The sequence below is a fragment of the Sciurus carolinensis genome, chromosome 15 (assembly GCF_902686445.1).
Source record: "Sciurus carolinensis chromosome 15, mSciCar1.2, whole genome shotgun sequence".
In the NCBI taxonomy this organism is placed as follows: Eukaryota; Metazoa; Chordata; class Mammalia; order Rodentia; family Sciuridae; genus Sciurus; species Sciurus carolinensis.
The window spans coordinates 75052886-75076829 of NC_062227.1; the positions used below are offsets into that span (position 1 = coordinate 75052886).

At 40.2% G+C, this 23944-nt stretch overlaps 1 protein-coding gene across 2 annotated transcripts in view; it reads left to right on the forward strand.

Moving 5' to 3' along the window:
- The first annotated feature begins 1966 nt into the window (after window positions 1-1966).
- Window positions 1967-23944, forward strand: part of Socs6 (suppressor of cytokine signaling 6) — a 31302-nt gene continuing 9324 nt past the window's right edge. The window contains exon 1 of one of the 2 annotated variants that reach the window (XM_047526833.1): window positions 1967-2136. The gene's annotated coding sequence lies outside the window, so the exon portion shown is untranslated. Of the gene's footprint in view, window positions 2240-23944 lie in introns of both variants that reach the window. The other variant, XM_047526834.1, reaches the window with a different exon arrangement.

Genomic DNA, 23944 nt, shown 5'->3' on the forward strand with positions numbered 1-23944 from the left:
AGCAGCCATCAAGAAACTCTTCAAGAAGAACTGAGCTTGCATCTGCTGCTGCTTCCTTGTTCTTCCAACTTTTATTCCATCCAAGGCACCATCCTATTGGACAGTACTGCCCACCCTTAGGGAGGGTCTCCATTTCAGGTCTCTATTCTACATGTTCATCATTCCTAGACACACCCTCATTGACATACCCAGAAGCCTCTTAATCATTGGCATCTCTTAATCCAATCAAGTTAACAATTTAAATTAACCATTACAACATGTCTGTAGCCAAGAAGTATTTGGAATTCATCCAAGAAAGATTTCAATTGTATATTTAGACACTATTATTTCTACACTACAATTGTTGCTATATTATTAATAGTTATCACTTAATTTAGTGGCTGTGCTCACCTTCTGGAGTCACAGAGACGTTAAGTCTGAATTGCAGCTTTGCCCCATGATAGCTGTGACTTTGGGAAAGTAATTGACTACTTAATACTAGAAGCCTCAGTTTCCTCATCTGTATTGTGACAATGATGCTAATACTAACCTTATAGATCTACTGTTAAAATTAAAGGGCATAACATGTACAAAAGAGCTTAAGATAACAGCTGGCTCAGAAAATATACATTACCTGGTAATAATAATTGTTGCAGACTAGGCCTCAAGTGATTTTTGTATATTTTGCAATTGTGAAAACAATTTGACATAGTTAATATCAGAACCCATCCACATCCCTTTTATGAAAGCAGAAACAGAAGTTACAAGTGAGAAACTCGTTTAAGATCCCATTGTTGCATGAACTGCCAAAGCTGTGCCAGGATCCAGCTCTGCCAGACTTCATGACCAGGTATGATCATGCACCAGCTCATACCTCACAGCCCCCTGCTTGTTCCCTTTTCTAGAAGGAAGGAGAAGACACTGGAACCGCAGTTGGTGGGATGGAAAAGTTTGCTTTTCTAAATACTACTTGTTATCATCACTAACTGCTTCAGCAATTCTATTCTAGTGTACATTCTGCTATTCACTAACATCAGATATCTGAGAACTGAGTTGCGTTTAAATTAGGGCAAGACTAATGGTAGTTTTATTAATAAATTCAAGTTGAAACTGAAGATGATATCAGGCAGTCTGATAGATAATACTGAACAGATGATATCAACTTTGCATATACTATCCTATCCAGTTATTAAAACTGATTGAATCACCGAAAGACCCAATTTTTCTGTTATTCCAGATTTTGTGCTTACATGAGTATTGTACATTGGATAATTTTAGAAATTTAATTACTTGAACATTTTTAAAATTGCTTTAGTCAGATATAATTTAAGCAGAAACTTACACTGGAGTACCTTTTACGTTTTTTCCCTAGCCTTATTTCTTCACACTTTGAATTTTCTTTTAAAAACGTCCATGCTATTCAAGAAACACAACTTTTAAAGCCCACGGTAACTCTTAAACTAGATTTTAACGCTGTTTATGCTCCCAGCAGCTTTACTGAGGTATGAATATTTATCTTTAGTTGCTCATCATCAAAAGAGAAATAAAAAAATTCCTGCTGATTCTCGTGGACAGTAATGAAATCTTTTGGGACTGCTCATACATCGGGAGCACATTTCTCTAAAGAAACGAGGCAGGTCACCAATGCACAACTTCCCATGAGTCGTCCTGGAATCCAGGGCACAAGCCATGGGGAACTTGCAGCAAGTCCCGTAAAACCGAGGGCACGGCGAGGTGGCGTGAAACGGGCGCGGCCGGGCCCCACTTGTGGCTCTGCCCGCGCAGGTCTGCGTGGGGCTCGGGCTCGGGCTCGGGCTCGGGCCGCGGCGCCGCGCGGGCCCCGAGCGCGCCCCGGGCGGCGGGAGACCCCGCGCCGCGCCGCCCGCCGCGCGGCCCCGCCCCCTCGCGCCCGCCGCCCCGCCCCGCGCGCCGAGCCCCGCCCGCCGGGCGAGCAGAGGGCGCGGGGCGCCGCCGGGTCCTCGCAGCGCTCGGCTCGGGCCGGGGCGCCGCGGCCGCGCGCCCTGCCGGAGGAGGAGGAGGCCGAAGCTGAGGCGGAGGCGGAGGCGGAGGCGGGCGGCGCGGGGCGGAGCTGCGGGCCAGGGGACGAGCGCGGCAGTCGCGCCGGCGCGGGCGAGGAGCGGGCCCGGGCGGCCGCCGGTGAGCGTCGCGGGGCCCGCGGGAGGCCGGCGGGCTCGGGCCGCCCGGCTCGCGCCGCCGCCGGGTTCCTGCGCGGCCGTCTCCGCCGGGGGCGCGGGCGCGGGTGAGCGCGGCGAGGCCGGGCCGCCTCGGGGCCGGCGGGGCGGGGCGGGGCGGCGGCGGGAGGGCCGAGGCCTGCGCGGCCGCGGCGGCGCCGCCGACCCTCGGCCTCCGCGCCCGCCGGCCGCCGCCTTTGTTGCCCGCGGCCGGCGCGGCCTGGCGGCGCTGCTCCCGGCGGCGTGCGGGCCGGAGGCCGCGACCCGGGGGGCGCGGGGCGGACGCCGCCGCCGCGACGCGCCGGGGGCGGGCGGAGTTTGAGGGCGCCGGGCGCGGGGCGGGCCCCGGGCGCCCGGAGTTGGCAACTTCGCGTCGCCGGGCTGGCTCTGCGCAGGGCCGCGGGCGCCCGGGCAGGTCCGGCACCCGGCGCGGGGTGGGAGAGCGGGCGCCCCGCGCACTCGGTGGCACCGGGGCCGCGGGCGGGGGCGGCGCGCTGGCGCCGGCGGCGGAGGCTCGCGTCGGCGGGTCCCCCGCTGTGCCCTCGGTCGCGGGTCGGCAGTGGCGAGAATCGGGCTGCCGCTCCCTGATACGCTCGCAGTTTCCTTGGTTCCTGGGAATAAAGATACATTTGTAATCAAAGTAAACTTCAGTCTGCTTCAAGGTGAAATAGCTGGCGTTCCCAGCCACCGCGGGCAGCAGTTCGCCTTGAGATTTTATTTTTAGCCCACCGGCACCCACAACGTGAAATCCACCTCGCTGGCTTGAATGAATGAATTTTAAGTAGAGTATTTAGTGCCGGGAAGAATCAGCGTTGTTTAGAAACATGAATGGCATTGTTTACCAGCTTTCACAGAGAAAACACAGGAGACCTAGTGCAGTCTGCGATACTGTCCGCCTTCCATTCTAATTCCTCCTCAGTCCTGCCTTCATGGATGTGGGAAGGTTCAGGATCTAACCCTGTTCAGAAAACAAAAAGGGATGGGGGAGGTGGCCTTAACCTTTGGTTCCAAGCCCTCCCTCCTCCTCCTTGTTTTAGATGCTGGCTCCTGGCATTTGACTTGATAGGGATTCTTAGGAGAATGTAATGATCTGGAGTTTGCCAGAGCTTTTCATTTGCAGTCTGGGTAACCATCAGCCAGGTTATTCGTCTGAACCTCTTTTTTGGAACTCTATTCATCATCTCTCTGAAAACGCTTTTTCTCTATTTTTTAAAAATACTAATGACTTGATAGCAAGCACTTACCCTTTGCCCCTTTTCCTTATAGTGGAAGACAGGTAGGCCTTAAGTCCCTTCTCCACCCAGGGGCACACCCACAGGGTGTCACCTGCCTTCCTCCCTTGAAAGGCCATCTGCAGGGAGTGGCAGGGAAGGGATTTGGGTGCCAGGCGCAGCACTGAGTGTTGTGTGGACAAAGTCTGGGTTTTCAACCAGATTGCTGGTTACTTTCCCTACCCGTGTTTTCCTGCAGTCTCCCTTTAGGAGAGTTGAAAAGGTGTTCTTTTTAGTGGTCCTCATCTGGAGACAGAAAGCAAGGGTCGCCTTAAGACTGTGTCCTTGTGTGACTCCACTCTTCAGAGGAAACCCTACTGGTTCTCTCCATTTTGGCCAGTTTTCAGACAACTTTGTGTTTCATTTTGCTTGTAGAAGTAATTATGTGATCTTATCCAAAAGTCATGGCATACTTTGAAAAGGGGAGAATGCTATGTCCATTTCTGAATTTGTTGCAGTTATTGTTATTGCGTCTTAAAAATATGCAATTATGAGAAACGAGCTGATGTACATATTGGAAGTATGATGCATGCTTTGCAAGTTTGAGGCCAAATACCTCATGTTTATAATCTAGTAATAGCTGGTGCATTTGGGTACCTTCTGTTTCACTGCTTAAGGTGGATAGGTAAGCAAGTGACCCACTGCTAAGATAACTTTTCGATGTTTTGTTTGTTACCCTCTTTATTGGAAGTGAGGATCATCTACTTCAGACCTGTGATCTCTTCCATTTCTAGACATGGCATTTACATCTGTGCCCCCCCCCCAAGTACTCTTGTAAAATTATTCCTTTTATAAAGAAGAAAATTCTAATATCAGTATATGTCATAAAGGGGGAAACTTTCTTAAATAATGGAGTGATTGAAATAATTGTCCAGGTGTTAAAAGAGAAGAAGTGATGGGACTTGTGTTCTGTTGCCCTGAGAGTGAAATGGCTGTAATGTCGTGTGGGTTATTTGTGTGCCATTTGGTGTGTTGTTTTAGCGATCACTTAGTGAAGGTTTCAGGATTAAGGGCATGATTTCCTTAAACTGACATCAGCGTCTTCGTGGATGATCCACACACCTTCAGAGTCTCCTTGCTTGGGACAGTTATCTTTTATCAGTAGGTGGCTTTTGGTCTTGTTGAGGTTTTGATATAGTCATTAGACTCTCAGTTCCCACACTGCACACAGAGGATCTCAGGAGGTGTTAAGAGCTTCCATTTACTAGCTGTGACCAGAGCAGGGTTAGATCCTCTCTAAGTCTTGTTCCTAGAGTGGAATAATAAGCCATCTTATAGTTGTAGGAAGAATATATATGTGTGTGTGCGTGTGTGTTTTTTGGTACCAGGGATTTGAACCCAGAGGCACTTAACCATTGAGCCACATCCCCAGCCCTTTTAATTTTTTGAGGCAGGTCTTGATGAGTTGCTTAGAGCCTCCCTAAGTTGCTGAGACTGTCTTTGAACTTGCAATCCTCCTGCTTCAGCCACCTGAGCCACTGGGATTATAGGCATGTGCCACCATGCCCAGCTAAGAATATGTTTATTTAAAGTAAAATTCAAACTCTCCTAGAATACAAGATTTCTGCCTGCTTCTGCTTTCCACAGAGTTAGGCCCTAGCCTTTGCACACTGTGTTCTTTCTATGCCGTTTTGACTTCCATCTTTGACATGGTAGTTGTTTCCCTGCGGTGCCTTCAGTGGCTTTTTGTGTGGTTGGTTCTTCTTGAGATCTTCCTGCCAGCATCACAACCTCAGGGCTCTTTTAGTAATCCCTAGTAATCACCTTAAGTGTTTCATGAGTTATACTTAATGCTGTCTGTATTTTTAATGTTTCTTGTGCCTAGTTTGTCTACCCAGTGCATGTAGCTGAGGGCAGTATGCCTGCCATGGTCTGTCTGTTCCGAACACATCCTGAGGGACTTGGCACTGAGGAGCGACATGGTATATAAAAATGTGTATATGGTTTTCAACACGTTAAGGGCAAAGGCAGTCTGTAGATCTTAGAAAGCCATTGGTGTTTGTGTTGCTTGTTTATCCCTGTGTTAGCTGATTTGCTCTGCTGAATAAATCACAGCACTAATAAACCAAAGACCTGTAGTGCATGGCCCACACAACCCCACACAGTGTGCAACCCTAGGATGTCTGAGTTGACTCTGGGCCCCACCTGGCTTTCACCATGGGTGCACAGATCTTCCCACTTCTGGAAGTGTAGTTATTTAGTGTTTGGAAAGTAACCACTGCAAAGCACATTTTCCTTGGCATTAGCTTACATAGTTTAGTAAAGCAAAACCTCAGGTATCAGGAGCTTCCTGGCATCTTCCGTTTTCTGATGTAGAATCAAGCAAGAAGGAAAAACTGATTTGGAATTAGACAAACCAGAGACTTAGATTGCAACCAGTGCAGGCAGTCTCTCATGGGGATGCAGGGTCTAGGTATGAATTTCAACACTTGAGTTTTATAGGTTTTATTTTTTAAACTTTTATTTTGTTATTAAAATAATAATATTATCTTCCTCAGTGTGAAAAAGTAAGAGAGATAGTATATATATTAGTCCAGATACTGGAATATACAAATGCCAATAGTAATAAGTTCAAGATATACTGTGATTAGTCAAAAGGAGTATTGTAGTTAATAAGCGATCCCTTGGGTTTTCTTGTTAAAGAAGTCCATTGAATATGGGAAAAGGGTGGTGAGACCAAAGGGACAAGAAAAACAAAAGAGTGAAGCAAATGGGCATCTGCGGAGTGTCACTAGTGTGCACAGTGCTAAGGTGGGGCCGATTAGACCTGGCACTGGGTGATCACTGGGACAGAATTTGGCATTGGGGCCTTTGTACTTTGTTGGTGCGAGACCTTGTCTTCTACAGCTGCTTCAGCTCGGATGATGTTAGTCTGATGCTGTTTTATTGCTCCTCATGGTGTCCACACTAAAATATTTTCTTAAAACTTTTGAAAGGGCACCATCCCTGGAGACTGGGGGTTGAATAACCTATTTCCCCAGCACTAGCTTCTAGCAGAGAGAGGGGGAAGGCTACGATGTCTCTGACAGTTCAGTAGCCTCTGAACATCGTAGACCTTTGTGGTCACTGTGCTATATTGATTTTCCAGCAAGTAAATCTGGTCCTCTGAAGGTACCATCAATCTAAGGGTAGCAGTTTTGTGACAGCACGGGATTGTATTTAATATACACACTTGTGCTTAATAGATTTTTATAAAATATTAGTCATGAATTCAGTCTTTAGAATTATTTAAACAAGGCATGTTCAGTAAGAGCTCTGAGGGCCAGATATTGGGTGCTGATTGTACCTGTGGTGATTTTTGTGGTAGACCTTACTCTGATCATACTGTTAACATGCTGGATGATTGAGGCTGCAGTCTTAACACTTTTAAAATGAATTTTAAGTCATTTTAAGATGAATTCTCATTGGTAGATTTAATACTTTGTATGCGTGTTGCTTTCCTTATGTAAATTCTGATTTAATGCTTATACTGAAAGTGTGTTGTTAAAGCTTAAGTTTGTTTTTGAAATATCTCCTTTGACAATAGTCATTTTTTGCATTTAAAAAGTTTAAAAAAAGAAACATTTTTAGGGAATAACATTTTTCAAACATCACAGTCTGGCAGAATGTATAAGCAGGTACCAGCATCCAGAATTGTATTAGGATTTTAGTGGTCTTATACATTTGCAGAATTGCCATGGTTTATTAGAGATAGAAGGACCCTTATTGATTATAGCTGGTCCTTACACAGCTGGTGAGGAAGTTGAGGTTATGCAATTTACCCAAAGTTGCATATCATAGAGCAGCACTGGCAGATTTCAGATTGGGGTCTGACAGATGTAGTTTCCTTGCCGGCGAGGCCAGATGTTATCATGTAATCCTGGGAGCTGGGCATTTGGATCTGTGACTTCCTGGAGGATGTGGCGGTGAAGCTGGCTCTGGGAGGGTGACTTGTGCTTGACTGGGGAGAGATACTGAAGGCAGGGTCAGGATCTGAAAAGAGGAGGAGCCTGCGCCATCCATCTGGGGATTCTTTTCTCCTCTTTCCTAAGTGGGGCTCCTTGTTTTTGTTTTTGGGTTCATGCTCTTGCTTTGATAGCTCATCCTCCTTGCCCATTCTGAGAACGATGGTGAGAGGGATGCATCTTATTTTAGTCAGGACAGAATAGGTTATGTGGTAGTGACAGCTTAACTGTGAAATCTCAGTGTGAACTGAAGGTTTGTTTCTTTCATAACATCTGTGGTGGGCTTGTCTTCCTTTGCATTAGTCCATTTTCACCTGCAGGCTCCCTCCTGTCGCCCCAGGCAGATGCGAGGGTGCTGAGGGGTTATAGGCTGGTAGTTCTTTGGCCAGAACCAGGCATGTGGTCCTGTGAGGGTCCAGTAAATGGGGATGACCACAAGGAGAGCACTGAGCCATAAGCGAGTGTCGTTGTTGAAGGTACATTTTCTCTTGGAATTTTGAAGGCATTGCTCCATTGTCATCTAGCTTCCAAATGTTACTGTTGAGCCAGGTGCCACCTGTGTCCCAAGCATTTGTGTGTCTTTTTTCTTCTCTTTCTAGAGGTTTTTCAGGACCTTGGTATTATCTCCTAAATACAGATTTCAACATGCTGTGCTTGATCATTGTTCTTGTCTTTTTTTGAATGTACCAAGCCTTCCATTGAGCATTTGAATCTGTAAACTTAATAAGTTCCAGGGAAATTTCATTTTTTTTCTTCCCTTTTTTTTCCTATCTTTAATTTTTCTTTTATTGAATTTTTAATTATGACAGTGAAAAAGATTTTAGTTTCTTATAGTTCTTCCTATTTTCTCCTTGCCCCTTATAATAAGACTAGCATCTGATTTGCTTTAGATTTGTGATACCTTTTTTCAGATTGTTTTTGGTGTTTTCCACCCGGCCTTTAGATTTTATTTTATTTTATTTTTTAAATTGTTTTTTGTGATTCTGGCTTGAACTCAAGGCCTTGTGCATACTAAGCAAGTGTTCAACCCCTGAGCTACACACCAAGCCCAGGCTTGGATTTTAGTTTCCTCTAGTTTGTCTAAGCCAGTTTACACTGTTATCATTAACTATACTTTGCTTTCCAGCTTTCATTGTTTCTGTGTTTAGGGGTGATAGTGGAGATTAAGAAGCATATGTTTAGTCAGGAGATTACCCAAATCTTTCTCTCTCTTTTTTTTTTAATTTTTTTTTTTTTTTTTTTTTTTTTTTTTTTTTTTTTGCTAGCATAAGAGAATATTAAGCCCTTTATTTTGGGGGAAGCCAGGTCTAATTTTTCTTTAAATAATTATAATGTGTTTTCATTTCATGATCTCCTGAAACCACATCTGTGTCACTGATATCTGGGTAACTTAATTTATGAAATACCTACTGATCTTCAGTGGGTAAGATGAATTTTTTTAACTTGGGTCTCTTTTTATTTTTTATTTTTACAGACTGAATTTTGATTCATTGTACACAAATGGGGTACAGCTTTTCCTTTCTATGGTTGTACATAATGTAGATTATACTGAATGTACACCATTTGTGTAATCATACATGTACGTAGGGTAATGATGTCTTTCTCAGTCCACTATCTTTCCTTCCCCCACTCCATTTCCCTCTACACAATTCAAAGTTCCTCCATTCTTCTCTTACTATACCCCCCTCCCCCATTGTGTATCATCATCCACTTATCAGAGAAAACATTTGGCCTTTGGTTTTGGGGGATTAGCTTATTTCACTTAGCATGATATTCTCCAACTCCTTCCATTTACCTACTAATGTCATAATTTTTCTTCTTTATGACTGAATAATATTTCATTGTGTATATATACCAGTTTCTTTATCCATTCAACTGTTGAAGGGCATCTTGGTTGGTTCCACAACATAGCTTTAGTGAATTGAGCTGCTCTAAACATTGATGTGGCTTCGTTACTGTAGTATACTGATTTTAAATCCTTTGGGTATAAACCGAGGAGTGGGGTAACTGAGTCAAATGAGGGGTCCATTCCAAGTTGTCTGAGGAATCTCCATACTGTTTTTCAGAGTGGCTGCACCAATTTGCAACTCCACCAGCAATGTACAAGTGTGCCTTTCCCCGCCACATCCTCACCAAACCTGTTGTTGCTTGTATTCTTGATAATAGCCATTCTAATTGGAGTGAGATGAAATCTTAGGGTGGTTTTGATTTGCATTTCTCTAATTACTAGAGATGATGAGAATTTTTATGATGAGCATATATTTGTTGATCGCCTGTATATCTTCTGTGGAATTGTCTGTCCAGTTCCTTAGCCCATTTATTGATTGGGTTCTTTGTTAACTTGGGTCTTTTTAAAAACATAAAGAGATCTCATTTTGGGGAACTCACAATAAATGATTACTTTGAACACTCAAATTTATTTTTCAAAGCAAATAACCCTTCCAGTTGGTAAGGTTTTTATGTTATTTAACAGGACTATATTATTAATTTAAATAGTTATTGCTGTCCAAGATTCCATATAGTTCTGATGATCAATGAATGAGTTTTACATTGGCTTTTAATGTACATTTAATAATAAATCTTGCTTGAATTACTTTTTATATCTCAAATCTGTCATCCTAAAACCCCATTCTTAATTTGGGTAGCACTTTGGAAAATGAGAAGATTATTTTTAACTGAAAGTACATATTCTCTAGTGCAAACTAAATGAAAATATCTTATGTTCTGTATGCAAAAGCATTTGAATAATTAACAAATTGCTTTTTAAATTGGAGCTTTTGTGTTATGATCTAAAGGCTCAGGGAGCAGTCAAAGCAGTTTTGTTACTCAGTTATGTACATGTTGCTTTTCAGAAGTTAAAAAGTTTTGTTTTAATAGTTCAGTAAATTTTAGAGGTTTTTGTATGTTAAACAGATTACTTTTCAATCTTGAAGAAAGTAATGAAGGAACTTCTTCATGGCCCTATTTGCTATAGTATCTGACCCAGAATCAACACAGAAACAGCAGAACAGCTCCTCTTTGGACCCTGTTAATAGTTTAGTTTGTCAGAAATTCTTAAAAGTTCTTTTCTGCCTGGTAGATTAACTTTCCCATAGGCAATGAAAGTAGTAAGATTTTTAAGGAATTTGTAGTATTTTCAGCTAAAATGGTTTTATTAGCATTTGTTAAAATGTTAATTGATTTTAATTTGTGTCAGTTATGATTATAGGGGAATTGTATTAAAACAACTACATTAAAAGTGTTTTACATTTCTCATCCTAGAGGCCTGGATTTATTACATTATTTCAAAGGGTCACCTGATTGTACCTTAGTCAATAAGGTAGGGAGGATGTGGGGGTCATTAAGGATCTTAACGAGTTGGGGGTGCTGTATGTTCTTTCTTTTATTTTTTTATGTTACTGAGGATTGAACTCAGGTGCATTCTATCACTGAGCTACATCCCCAGCCCTTTTTATTTTTTGAAACAAGTTTTACTAAGTTGCCTTGACTGGCCTTGAGCTTGCACTCCTCCTGCCAGTCCTTCAAGTAGCTAGGATTGGGGACATGGGCCCATGTACCTGTCGGATGTGCTATATTTTCAACACATACATGATTTCTTTTATCAGTTCTTCCCAAGTCTTCACTGATTTCAGATTGAGAAACTATCAGTTTGTCAAAGTAATAGTTACAGGAAACCCAGTCTAAAATACAGTGAAGAAATAAGGCTTGTTTACTGCCACCTGAACCAGATCTCTGACATGAAAACTTTCTCTTTAGTTCTGAAACTGTCCAGAGTTAGCACAGATCCCACAGGTCGAGGGCTCAGTATCCCAAGCTGCCTCCATTTCAGTGCCAGTTGTAAACTGCTCCTCTGACTGTTTGAATGTAAATCAGGTTTCCCGTAGCCTTCTCAGACTTGACAATTTGCTAGGATGGTTCATAGGACTCACCGAAACACTTCACTTTCATTTACTGGTTTATTACAAAGGATACAACTCAGGAGCAGCCAGACAGAACAGGTGCAGGGCAAGTTAACAGGCTGGTGTGCTTCTGTGCCTTCTCAGGTACCCTACTCTTACTGCTTCTCTTAGTCCAGAGCTTTCTGAATCAGGTCAGAGTGTTTGCAGCCTCTGTTCCATCTCCATTTTTCCCCTTCCCTCTGTGGTGTAGGGTTGGGGCTGAAAGCTCCCACACTGAGATTGCTTGGTCTTTCTAGGAGCCCCACTCTAAATCACCTATTATTATAAACTCAGGTGTCTCTGAAAGAGGCTTTTTATTGAAAACAAAATATATTTAATGTCACTCGGGAGATTCAAAAGGCTTAGGATATTGATATCAGGAACTGGAGACAAGACCAAATATTTCTTAAAACATGCTTCTTTCAATTGGTAAGTGCCTAGGCAGGTATGAAAATATATACACTAGAAAGTAAGTATGTATCTACACAAGGACAGTGATGTGTTGGTACATAGGTGCACTGCTTTTTTAAAAAATATTTTTTGTAGATGGACACAGTGTCTATTTATTTTTATGTGGTGGCGAGGATCGAACCCAAGTGCTCTACCGCTGAGCTACAGACCCACCCAGGTGCACTGCTTTTTAAGTGCAACTTGTAAAAGTCTGAGGAGAGCTGAAAACTTACTTCATTGATTAATTCTTATAAGCTGGCTCCATTAACAGTTTTCGATGATTGAAGTTATGAATATGCTTCATATTCACTTTAACAGGAATGTATTGAGCATAGTTACAGTGAAATATGCTAGGAAACATTCATGTAAAAGTTTTCTGCAGGTTAAACAGCTAATTCTCTGCATGTTTTCATTATTTTCATTGAATCAGATACTTCTAGAACTGGACATGCCTTAGAGATTAATCTCATTTTATATGGGATAACTGAAACTGAGAGAGGAGATTCACTCAGTGTCATCCTGCAAACTTAGGTGAGAGCTACCCCATGTTTTAGTGTCACTAGCCTACAGAATATGAGTGAACCACTTAAAAATTGCAATTATAAATTCATTCTTACTCAGTTTAAAAATATGTGGCAACTTTAAGTCCATTTTTATAAATTTGGTTATATTTAATTTTTGTATACTCCTTTGTAACGATGTAAACACTTCATACTGCTTTTTAAAGAAGAGCTTATTGTAGGATCTACAGGCCCTAAATGAAGTCACAGCAATTTTATTATGTTTATTATACATCACTTATTTTTGTTTTTATGTACTTGTCAAGAACTTTGAAGACCTAAGCAACTTAATGAGACCCTGTCTCAAAATAAAAATGGGCTTGGGATGTGGTTAAGAGCCCCTGGTGTCAATCCCTGGTACCAAGAAAAGAACAGAGAAGGATCTCATATTTTATCTTATATGCAAGCTAACATGCTAACAAGTTAACTTGCTAAATTTCATGAATGCTGGCAAAGATCATGAGACTCCAGAATCAGAGATAAAGGGCTTTATTATTCAGGGTAATAGCAGTAGCCAGTGTCAGCGTCTGTCCCAGTTCCCTGAGCACTGGGGCCATTTGGAGAGAAGTCTGAACCCAGCCAAAGGAGAAAGCAAGAAAACTAATTGGGAGGTGATTACAGTGATACAGGTGAGAGAGGACAGTTGCTTGGGTAGAGTGGTAGAAAGTGGTTGGATTCTGTATTTATTTTGAAGGTAGATGAGAGTGGGGTTTGGTGGCATTGGATGTGAGATATTAGAAAGAAAGGAACCAAGGGTGATTCTGAACTTCTTTTTTTTTTTGTACTGGGGATTAAACCCAGGGTGTTTAATCACTGAGCCACATCCCCAGCCTTTTTATTTTTATTTTGAGGCAAGTTCTTGCCAAGTTGCTGAAGCTGGCTTTGAACTTGTGGTCCTCCAGCCTCAGCCCCTCCAGCCACTGAGGTTATAGTGTGTGCCACTGTGCCCAGCTTTTTCTGAATGTTTTGATCTGAGCAGTTGGAAGAATGAAGTCACCATAAGTGGAAGTGGGAGAGCCTGCAAGCAGAGCAGGTTTGGAGATAGGGTGGGAAAGATCCAGAGTGTGGTGCTGAATATGCCGTTTCAGATACCTATAACACCCAAGTGGCAACATCAAGAAGGGATTTGAATATAATTAGTCTAGAATAAAGAGATAAGAATTTGGGAGTGGGTGGCACCTAGATGCTGTTTAGCTCCATGAGAATGAGTGAAATCATGAAGGGAGTGAATATAGGTGGAGAAGAGGACCAAAATTCTCAGTGGAGTGTCGGAAACGTGCAGAGGAGTCTGAGGAGTGACCATGAGTGTGGTGTCCTTGTAGCAAAGAGGTCAGATTGTGTTGGGGAACGAGGCGTGGTCAAAGGCACTCAGTAGAGCATCAGAGAAGGCCTGAGCACCAGGACTGGAGTCGAGCAGGCTCCCCTGTGGCTGCAGGAGAAAACCGGGTTGACACAGTCCTCCAGGTGGCTTGCTGCTGAGGGATTAGAGGGTGGGCCCACAGTGGGTAGGGCAGTGGGATCAAGACTAGTTGGCTTTTGTGTGAGAAACAGGAACTGCTAGGAGATGCAGTGTGGAGGGCTGTCTTTAGAAAGGAGCAGGGAGGAGGTGGATGTGGAAACAGATGTGGCCCAGTGGGCAGATGTGCTGGGGAGGGTCCAAAGTATCCTCTTGATGTCCTTGGTTTTCTCAGTCATGTTGGGATTTGGGCATTAGTTGAGGTTGAATATGGGGAGCGGTGATTACAGAGGTAAGGAAAGGCGAGGGATGATGTGGAATGGTCAGAAAGGAGAGAGGGAGTGGATCAGGGAAGTGCAGTCACCTGAAGTGTGTGGTCATGAGTATGAAGTGAGAGTAGTCAGTGATTGTTTCCCATCCACATTCATGGGTGTGGATGGAGACCTGGCAAAGGCAAGAATTGCGTTTAACCAGAACTCTGCTTTTGCCAGGAGTAGGGGAGAATCAAGTTTTGGTATGTGCCAGGGAATGGTTACAGTCATTAAGTGTGGAATGTAAACAGTCAGGAGGATAGAATGTTATTCAAAAGTTGGTGGGTTCATTATTCTTATTATTTAAACTTTGAATATTTAAGACCAGTCCCTGACTGTATGTGGTTGTATGTGTTTGTGTCTCTTTGTCTATGTCTAGGTAGCTGTACACACACACACCAGTATAAAATTTTCATTTCAGCTTTACAGAAAATAATTTTGCATGGAAAAAGGAGGAGGAGGCTTTCTAGGTCCTAATAAAGCAAAAATAATAGTCTCATCTAGTAGTTTTTTTTTTGGTGGTTGTGATATAACTAAAGGCCAAAAAAAGAAAAAAAAAAAAAACTTTCACTTTGCTTTAACTTGGTAGATTTACCAAAGATTCTTTAAAAAATGTTCTTTTCAGAACAGAAAAGTTCATAGACTTTATTCTTAGAAGCATACTACATGTTCAGTGCAGAATATTTTCAAAATGAAATATTGAAAATAACATTTACAAAGAACTTGTCATCTCATTAATAGTTCTGTACTTCTTTCTGGTCCAATTTTCCTCCCTATTCTTTTTACATAATTGAGACTACACTTTACATATAATTTTGTTTCCTGTGTTTTTGCATTTAACAAATGAACAATATGAACTTTTCTCCCATGTCATTTATAATTGTATACTTACCAATTTTCTTGGTTCCCTAAAGTTCCATTGTGTAGATATGCAAGGATTTTGTTTATTGTTCTCATAACTGTTGGACTTACGATGCTTCTGATTTTTTAAACTCATTTTTAAAATCACAATGCAGGGAAGATTATTTTGCTTTGGTTTTGTATTATTTCTTTAAGATACATAAAAATAGCATTTTTTTTTTTTTTTTTTTTTTTTTGTGGTACTGGGGATTGAACTCAGGGCCTTGTGCTTGCGAGGCAAGCACTCTACCAGTTGAGCTACCTCCCCAGCCCAAAAATAGCATTATTAAGTGAAAGTATAAGTTTTTAAAGAGTTGCATATTGTGAAATTAATTTTTCAATTATATTAAGGTTATATTTAATGAATATCATAATTAGAAACTCTCATTACTGTTTGTATATCTTTGATTCTTATGAGGGTCAGTATTTTTCTATGAATGTGTTAAACCAGTGGTTATCCATGTGGAAAAATGAAATTTCTACCTCATGCATAAATCAGTACTGTATTAATTAGTTATTTAAATGTGAAAAGCAAAGCTTTAGTACTTTTTTTTTTTTACAGGAAATGCACAAGAAAGTGTATTTCAGTGTAGAAGGAGTTTCTTTAGACATTAAAAGGGGCAGATAATAAAGGAAGACAGATAAATTTTAACTGAAATGAAGATGAGAAACTTGAGTTCCTCAGGTACTAACACCCCCCCCACCCCCCCCCACCCCCGTCAAGGTGCAAGTACTATGCAACTATAAAAAAGTAAGAAACAAGATGATCTGTGTGACCTGACAGAGGCTGGTTTCTGGGGGATCTGAAATGCACCAGCCCTGTCATTCATTTATTTATACATATCAGCAATGTATCAGGTTTCCATTTTCTCTACATTCTTGATTTCACTTGATATTGTTGTTTTCGTTTTAGAGGGTGTGTGAAAAATAGTATCTCCTTACAGTTTTGATTTATATTTTCCTAATGATAATAGTTTAAGGACCTTTTCATGTGCTTTTTAGCCACGGTAAAAATCTTTGGTACAAATCTTTGGTGAAAGCTCTACTAGGTCTTGCACTCTGCACTCGTGTGTAAGTGTTTCTGGGACCTGAACCCAGCACCTCTGGCACATTTAGTTTATGCTCTGCCACTGAACTATACCCTCACCTGTTCTCTCATTTGTAAAATTGGGTAACTTGTCTTATTCAGTTATAAGAATTCTGTATTTAAAGAACTTGGCCCAAGTCTCTTTTCAGTTACAATTTACAGGTATTTTCTCCAAATCTGTAGCTTGTCTTTCTCTTAATGGTTTGTTTTGAAACATGAACATTTTTAATTTTTAAAAATTTAATTGATGTCTCATCAGTTCTTTTTAAAATGTAATATTGTGCCTTACGGTATTATGTTTGAGAACTCTGTCTAAACCAGCATCATAAGTTTTCTCTTTGAATTTTAGTTTTAGCTCTAACATTTAGGTCTATGATGCATTTTTAATTAATTCTTACATATTGTGTGAGGTAAGAATTTAAATTTATTTTGTTTGCTTATAATTCTGTTGTTGGTACAAGCTTTGTAGGCTTGTAGTTGTGTGTGTTAAGCTTTACACAAAAAATTGTGTCAGCTGTGAATAAAAATAAGTTTTGTGATTTTACTTTCCAGTTTGGACACATGTTACTTTCTTCTGGCTTAACCCTTCAGTCCAGTATCCACTGGAGGTGGTGAGCACAGGCATCTTGCTTTGTTCTCAATCTGGGGGTAGAACATTCAGTCCTTTGACCTTTACAAATGGGGTTTGCTGAGGAGGATCTGCGTGAACGCTGCAGTAAGGATGGTGGTGGACTTTGTCAGTAGCCTGTACTGTAGTTTGCTGACTCCTGGAATAATGGGTTCAGCCCATCACATTTGATGTAATTATTTTAAAAGTTTTTTTAGTTATAGATGGACACAATACCTTTATTTTATTTATGTGGTGCTGAGGATTGAACCCAATGCCTCACCACTGAGCCACAACCCCAGCCCTTAATGTAATTGATATGTTAGATTTATACCCGTTGTTTTGCTTTTGGTTTTTTTAAAAAAAATTTCATTTTTCTGTTTGTTCCTATGTTGCATTCTTTTGTGTTCAACGCACATCTTTCAATACCAGTTAAATTCATCACTGGGTTTTTTTTTTAAACATTATTTTTGGAGTAGTTTTCTTTGTGATTCCTCCATAGATCACTGTTTGTATTGTTAGTTGTTACAGTCTACTTCAAAATATTATTAGTTCTGGTAAGATGGACTTTAACTTTCTCTGTTGCCTCCAGAATTCCTTTGTGCCATTTCCCAATATCACATCCGTGTGTAACATGTTGTGACTTAAGCAGTTACGGTTATTGATTTACACCATCTCATATCCCTTAAAGAAGAAGAGACACATTGTGTTCCTACTATTTTGCATTAACTTATTTTGCCTGTGTTTATTATTTACAGTCATCACCAAGGGTTACTGTCTTTGAATTGGAAGCACTTCCTTTTTGATACATTTTTTTTAATAAGACAGGCCTGCTAGCAACATGTTTACTCAACCTCTTTTCTACAGAGGAATATCTTTATTTTATGTTTAATTTTTCCTATTAACTCTTGCATTGTTTTGGATATAAAATTCTTGGTTAACAGTTTCTTACAAATTTCTTTCAGCATTTTTGATGTGTCTTTCTTCTGCCTCTGGCCTCCCCGGTTCCTGATAAGAAGTCCGCTCCCTTTGTGTGGGTGCTTCCCTCTGCCTTGCTCTCGGGTTCAGTAGTTTCTGTGCATCAAGTGTCTTAGTTTGTGGTGTGCTGATTATCTCTCCTGTGCTGAAAGGGTTGCTTTTGGCGGTTTAATCCAGCTTTATAGTTGCTTTTGGGGGAGGGGATTTGTGGCCTCCCTACTCCTTCATGCCAGAGGTGAATCTCCCTAGGCAATGCCGCCCTCATCTGCATTTCCACATGATGAAGGGCCATGGATATTTAGGTCCCTAGGAAGTGACAGCTGCACCGTGAGCTCAGAAGAGTGGCCCCAGTGCCCTCAATCCTAGGCTGCTGTTTACTCTGCTTTGTGTCAGAGTGACACACATCATGTTCCAACTCATTATGTAGTAGCTTCCTCGTGACTTTGGCAAAGTGTTAAACTGTCAAAAGTTTGGTTTGTTCTTCTATAACATGGAGATGAAATAGTCTCTGCTAAATGGAGTTCTTGTGAGCAGTGAAGAAGGTAAATGTACATTTTTACTACATTTTGACCTCCAGGGGTAGAGTTGCACTCTCATAGAGGAAATGTTTCTGAGTCCACCTGTTTTCAACCGTTGTTTGCAGAAGTCTTCAGATTTTTCGAGGAAGCACGGTGTTTTGTAATTGTCAAGACAAAGTTGCGAGCTGTAAAATAATGGAGATGAAGGATGCAAAGAATTGGGCAAAATTAAGGGAATTTGTGGAAATGGTAATGAATGATGAAAACTACCTCTGTACAGAGTGCACTAAACTCAAGGGTGCCATGGTTTGGGTGTCAGGCAAGTGTCTGGATGAAGTTTTTGTTCCTGGTGGTCACAAGGAGCAGAGCCACTGGAAGAGCCCCAAGTTGTGGTGAAGTGGGGAGCAGAAGGCTGGACAAGTGTGGGGAACATGGAGGCAAGGCATCAAGGGGAGTTTCCCTGTCATGAAACTAAGAACTAGGAAAAACTGAGAACTGATTACCTCTGGCCCTGAGGAAATCAGGTTCTGCCTTCCCTGATAGCAGGTGAGAGACACACATGCACTCCTTTATCTAGACTGCTTTGCTTTCTCTAGTAGGTGTGGAGTGGGGTAGTTGTTTTGTAGTAAAATTAAACTTGCTCAGTTGTTACAGAAACAATTTATGAGAACCGGAACTTCAACTGGGCTTGTGAATCCCTTTTTGAATTCTTTAGAAGTATGTTCACTATTATGAATTAAATGCTGTGACGTTGAACGTGCATGTTTAGGTGTACAAATACACACACAGGTAGGATTATCTTTGTGTTCTGTTTCATAGCTTGTTTTGTCCAGTCAGGTATGTTGAGACCTCTTGACATTCCTTTGTAGTTAACATAATAGAAAAGTAGGCCACTGATTTTTGATGTGGATTGTTATTTCCTTCATTTTAGGTTAATTTCATGTTTCTTGTAAAATAAATTATACAGTAAAAGGTATGTGTAATGATTCAGTGGGCTCTAGAATTGTTTGATCAGTTGTAATTTTAAGCAGGTGGCTTCATTGGCCTGTCCCTCTGCTTCCCTTTTTGTACGCTGGGAAATCTTAGTACCACTGCTCCCTGCAAATACTATATAGCCTAACATATGCATTGTTTTAAGGACATCATGTACAGTAGCACGTTTAACTCCACAGCTAACCCAAGACATAGGTACTATTATTCCTAAGATCAATCCAGCTCCTAAATGAAGCTGGGACTTAGATGAATACAAAGGCAGTTCCTCATTGTCATAACTGGCTCCTGCATAGTGCTGAATTTATAAGGTTATAGGTTATGAAGCTCAGTGAGCCACAGTATCTTCACAAAGCTGAAACCAAGGCTTGGCACATATCAGGCCAGTATGTTATACATTTACCATTATGAGGCAAATTAGCAAGTAATACAACTTTAAAAAATAATGCTAGAGAGAACATTGTGATCATGTGTCTTCTTTTGGCATGAGTATATATCCAAAAGACAAATTTCTGGTCAAATAATTACTTGGTTAAAGCATATGTGAAGTTAGTTTCAATAAATATTTTTGAATAATCTTTTACAAATTTATATATCAATTTACACTTCAACCATTAGTTATAAATGCCTAGATTGGGATGTCCTTCCCAATGTTGTATTATAGATTTAACTTTCTTGTTTTGTGTTTGAATTCCTTTTTAGTGTGTTTTAAAAATTGAGATGTAAATCACAGTGAGATCACCTTTCTTAGTACCCAGCTTGTTGCCTTTATGACAAATGTGTTCAGCCATGGAAGCACCACCACAATTAAGGTGCAGGACATTTTCCATTAAGCCAGACTGACTAGGTGATGAATGAATTGAGAATATTTTAGGGTATTGATTGACCACTTCATTGTTTTCCTGTTTTTCTTGCTTTTTTCTTTTTTGCTCGCTTTCTTGCCTGCTGACCTTCATTCCTTCCATGTTCTTTTTGTGTGAACTATTTGTGTATTTTTCCCATTTGTGTGTAGGGTTTTTGCCTTTCTCTTACTGCTTACTACCAGCATAGTCTTGTGTTACAGAAATTAATTAACTTTGTCATATATGTTTGCAGTTTTCCTCAAGTTTAATTTTCTTTATGTCACTTTTGGTTATACAGAAATGTGTACATTTTGCTTTGTCTGATTTTTTTCCTTTATGGAGTCAATGTTTTGCATTAGACATTAACAGTTCTTCTGTAGTGCAAGATTCTTCAAAAATATTTTTTCTCCAACCTTTATCATTTAAAAAAATAAATCGTTGCATATTTGATCTTTCTGGAATTTATTTTGTTAGAAAAGCAAGAGCTGTGCCTCCTCCACCTGCCCCCCAGCTTACTCATCAGTGCTTACGGATACACCTTTTCCCAAAGACTTAGCCTGTCTGGCCGTGCCATCCTCCCTCACGTGTGCTGCCCCCTCTTCCCACCTGTTGTGGCTTCCCCCCTAGTTCCAGGCTGTTGTAGTATGGTTTAATGTCTGGCATAGCTCGCTATCCTTCATGTAGTCCTTTAGAATTTTTCTCTTTTAATTGTTCATAACTAAAGTTCTCTATCATTTTGTCAGTTCCTCGCAAAAATGTAATAAATGTAATGTGATTCTTCCTTGGGATCTCAAATTGCTTTATCAAAGAACAAGATGCGTCTTTTCTATGTTTAGCTCTGTTACAGTCCTCTGAGGGTTTTCAAGTTCTTCATGTCGGTTCTTCACATTTCATGTTTTATCTTTTTGAAGAGATTATAAATAGCTGGGGATGTAGCTCAGTTGGTAGAGTGCTTGCCTTGCATGTACAAGGCCCTGGGTTCAATGCCCAGTGCCACCAAAAAAAAAAAAAAAGAGAGATTATAAATAGGATCTAATATTTCTCATTATATTTTCTTACCAGCTTTTTCAAATTAGAGGATTCCTAGTGATCTTTACATTCGAATTTTGTAACTGATCACTTCACCAAGATCTTTTTTCCCCTAATGGTTGTTCAGCTGCATCTGTTGTGTTTCAGGTGTTTATTATATCATCTGTAAATAATGACAATTTTGTCTCCTCCTTTCCAGCATTTATACTTACTTCTTGCTCTTGCTAATTCATTGGCTGATATGTTCAGTTGCGCTGACTGGTGGTATTGATAGTTGGCAGCCTGTTGCTGGCTCTCGTCATGTCCTCGTCATTCGCCATGGTCCTGGTTTTGTTGTATCTAGTGTCATGCCTGTCTATTTACAGAGTGATTTTGCGGGGGAAGGTCAGGAATTGATGTTTCATTTTTTTCAGATGTGCTTTGCGACTTACAGCTATGATCTTAACGGTTTTACTTCTCTGATCTGTGGTTCTTACAGTGGTTTCCAAATAGAGAGACGTGCTAGCTCTCCTGTGGCGTCCCTTATCTGGTTGAATTGTTGCCCATAGCTCCCAACCTCTGCTGCTGTTTGAGATTTGTACTTAAGTGTTCAGAAGTGAGACTGGGTTTTTTTTGTTTTTAATCAGACTTTGCTATCAGTATTCTTTTGACTTCAAAAATAAATTTGGAGCTTTTTTCGCTCTGTCCTCTTCAGTGGTGTAGTGATTACTGAACTTTTTTGATCTGTGACTTTTTCTTCCCAAGGGAAGAGACCATAGTGGCTCTTTGATAACTTTTTCAGTTTTTTTTTTTTAAATTGACAATTATTGACCTCTTTCACTTCCCAATGATGGAAAATTTAGCAGTATTTATTTTGCTATAAAATTGACCCTTTCATCTATTTTTCAATTTAATTTTCATAGAATTTCCAAAGTACTCACATATTTTGATTTCTCATGAGCCTGTGATTATTGCTTTTACATTTCCAATTTTGTATGAGGACTTGTTTTTTCTTCATTATGCCAGTAGTTATTGACTAGGTTTCTGTTGTTTGATCAGAGAATCAACTCTTAATGTTTAATACTGTTTCTTTTCTGTTTCATTAACTTATGCTTTTATCTTAACTTTTTCTACATTTTCTTTTTGTTTGTCTAATTGCTGACTTCTTTATTTTCTTTTTAAATTCTTTACTGCTTAGTTTGTAGATGTTTGAAGCTTTGAAATTTTTCTGAGCCATTTTAGTCTTATATATTGTGACATATAGTAACTAGTCCATATAGTCTTGAAAAATATGCCATATATCTGACAGATAAAATAATTAGGTATTTAAATTTGTATTCACTTTTGTTTACTTCATTTTAGTGAACAAAAATACATTTTAATGCTGTTCCACTTTATGTGTAAAGATTTTTTTGGCAGTTTCTGTGTTCTTTGTGGATTATATCTTTTGAGGAGTGCTCTTTTCTACTGTATATTAGTTTCCCAGAATGTGATACTATTCTGTGTTGTCACTTCAGTTCTTTTGTTGCTAGCATACTTTTTTTTTTTCCACTTCTATTAGAGGATTTTTAAAAATTTATTCAGGATTGGTTCATTGAAAAACTTCACTATTTAGGGACTTGTGTACTTTAATCATTTTATTTTAAATGAAGTAAATATATACTCTTCAATTTCTAAATGCCTTTAAGTGTGAATTGAAGGAATTCTGTGTCAGCCTGAACTACGTGATCCCAGTCTTCACATAATGTATCACCTAGGATTTCCAGTTTGGTACTTCTTTTAAGTAGAATTAGAAGTCAGTGGCATTGTAAAGCAATCTTTGTACAAAGTTCTAAGTTTTTTGTTTTATTAATACTATTACCTTAGTCTTTTTTTAAAAAAGTATTTTTAGTTGTGAATGGACACAATACCTTTATTTTATTTATTTATATGTGGTGCTGAGGATGGAACCCAGTGCCTCACACAAGTTAGGTGAGTGCTCTGTCACTGAGCTACAACCCCAGCCCACTACATTAGTGTTTTTAGAGTGGTTGCCTACAACTTAATTCATTTAGGTCTACTGTCAAAGGAATAATTTTATTAAAATATTCTTATGTGTTTACATGTAATGAATTTAAATTGTAAAATGTTGGGTCTGAGCACCAGCCATGCCTTGGAACTATTTTAGATGCTGGGGATGTAACTGACCATACTATAGAGTTCCTGCCCTCAGGTAGAACACACTGAACACAGTTCAGCTGATGGAGTAAGAACATCTCAAGGTTGGGAAAGAGGACAGCTGCATGATAGGCTTCAGTATTTCAGTGTCTTGAAACTTTCTGAGACAGTTTATTTTACTAGTGTGTCCATTTCCATATACCATCTGATTGGATAATTTTTTAAACCAGATCTGAAATTTTATTCTAAGAGTTGAATTTATACTGTTCATATTTATTGGTATAACAAATCTGTTGGAATCTAAATTCTGGCATATTTCATATTATACTTGCTACTGCTGTTATTTATTTGCTTATTATATGGTTTGTTTTTTCTGCCTCTCTCTACCTGGAAAGGCTTACTTAGTATCTGTTCTTTACTTTTCCTTTTTTGCCAAGGGGATGGCAAATAGTGTACTTACAGATTCAGGAACAATGGAATAGAATCCAAGATACTGAAATGGAAGGGTCTCAAAAGTAGATATTGCATTTTTTTAAAAAATTCTTTTAGTTGTAGATGGACACGGGTCTTTATTTTATTTATTTATGTGGTGCTGAGGATCAAACCCAGTGCCCTATGCATGCAAGGCAAGCACTCTACCACTGAGCCACAACCCTAGCCTGATAATGCATTCTTACATGCACAGGGGTATTTAAAACCATGCAAGCTTGCTTACTTCATATGCATCCATTTTTCTCTTTGTTGTTGAAACTGTCT